Below are 2,702 nucleotides of genomic sequence, written 5' to 3' on the forward strand. Positions count from 1 at the left end.
GTTCATGTTACCTGTGAAGAAGCCAAACTGATGTTTTAGACAATAGAGAGCTTCAACTTTGTGATTTTGCACGTGTAAAATCATAACAACACTCACTGGATGATTTACACACAAATGTCTGACTATTAAACTATATATACATGTATGTATATATATATAACTTTATGTTAAATAAAGGTAAATAAATATTAATGAGGTTCAGTCCTGAACTGAACTTCATCCAACACCTTTATGAACTGGACCGCCGACTGAGAGCCAGACCTGATCCCCCAACATGAACGGGATCAAATCCCTGCAGCCTCAGCAGTTCACGACAGTAATACGTTTTGCATGTAGTTGTACATGTAAAACTACATGTGAAACATGTACTACATGGTGTTGTACATGTAGTTCTGCCATCTAAACAGCAGGAGGCAGTATTGACGTGGACAGATCTGCTGACATTGTAGAAATGATTTCTGCAACCTGTCGCTTCTCTTCAACACATTATCATATATTTATACATGAATTTATTTTTATCACCTTTTTTACCACTCGTTTGTTTTCCCCGTGATGGCTTTTTGCATCTTTGTTAAGTAATGTATATTACTACCAATAAATACTACTGTTACTACTAATACAAACTACTGATTACCACCAATAAATACTACTGATTACTACCAATAAAAACTACTGTTACTACCAATGAAAACTACTGATTACCACCAATAAATACTGCTGTTACTACCAATAAATACTACTGTTACTACCAATAAATACTACTGTTACTACCAATAAAAACTACTGATTACTACCAATAAAAACTACTGTTACTACCAATAAAAACTACTGATTACCACCAATAAATACTGCTGTTACTACCAATTAATACTACTGATACTACCAATAAAAACTACTGATTACTACCAATAAAAACTACTGATTACCACCAATAAATACTGCTGTTACTACCAATAAATACTACTGATACTACCAATACAAACTACTGATTACTACCAATAAAAACTACTGTTACTACCAATAAAAACTACTGATTACCACCAATAAATACTACAGATTACTACCAATAAATACTACTGTTACTACCAATAAAAACTACTGATTACCACCAATAAATACTGCTGTTACTACCAATAAATACTACTGTTACTACCAATAAATACTACTGTTACTACCAATAAAAACTACTGATTACTACCAATAAATACTACTGTTACTACCAATAAAAACTACTGATTACCACCAATAAATACTGCTGTTACTACCAATAAATACTACTGTTACTACCAATAAAAACTACTGATTACCGCCAATAAATACTGCTGTTACTACCAATAAATACTACTGATTACTACTAATAAATACGACTGATTACTGCCAATAAATACGACTGATTACTACCAATAAATACTACTGATTACTACTAATAAATACTACTGATTACTACTAATAAATACGACTGTTACTACCAATAAAAACTACTGATTACTACCAATAAATACTACTGATTACTACTAATAAATACTACTGATTACTACTAATAAATACAACTGATTACTGCCAATAAATACGACTGATTACTACCAATAAATACTACTGATTACTCCCAATAAATACTACTGATTACTACTAATAAATACTACTGATTACTACTAATAAATACGACTGTTACTACCAATAAAAACTACTGATTACTACCAATAAATACTACTGATTACTACTAATAAATACAACTGATTACTGCCAATAAATACGACTGATTACTCCCAATAAATACGACTGATTACTACCAATAAATACTACTGATTACTCCCAATAAATACTACTGATTACTACTAATAAATACTACTGATTACTACTAATAAATACGACTGTTACTACCAATAAAAACTACTGATTACTACCAATAAATACTACTGATTACTACTAATAAATACAACTGATTACTGCCAATAAATACGACTGATTACTACCAATAAATAAAACTGATTACTCCCAATAAATACGACTGATTACTACCAATAAATACTACTGATTACTCCCAATAAATACTACTGATTACTACCAATAAATACTACTGATTACTACCAATAAATACTACTGATTACTACCAATAAATACTATACAAAATACAAACTGGCAACCCGGGACCTTAAAGGGTCTCGAGAGGAGTTGCAGCTTTGCAGTTATGAAAAGAAATACAGTTTTTCTTTCTGGTGGGCGATGAACAGAAACCATTGCTGTGACTATCAGTCACTTAAATGATTCATTGTTTTCAACATTTGCTTGTTTCAGCATCTTAATGTGAGTATTTTCTCTGCTTTACATCTTTGTAAACTGAATACTTTTTAAACTTTTGGTCGAAACAAACCAGATATTTAAAGATTCCAGCATCAACTCTGGGAAACTGTGATGGACATGTTTGTTTTTTTTATAATAATTTTCTGACATTTTATAAACAAAACGAATCAACAATCAGTCAGGAAAAGAATCAATAATGTAGATAATTGTTAGTTTCAGCCCTAAATTCAGTTTCCACATCAATAAATAAACACGTAAATGAATAAATGAAACACAGTGACAGAAAACAACATAACAGTTAATTCATATTCATATAGTTTCAGTAACTTTCAGAGTAAATGATTAAAGAAATGAAATCAGAAGAAGAATCTTCCATCTCTGAACACAGACTGACCAGAAAT

Source organism: Melanostigma gelatinosum, assembly GCF_949748355.1.
Source record: "Melanostigma gelatinosum genome assembly, chromosome: 6".
Lineage (NCBI taxonomy): Eukaryota > Metazoa > Chordata > Actinopteri > Perciformes > Zoarcidae > Melanostigma > Melanostigma gelatinosum.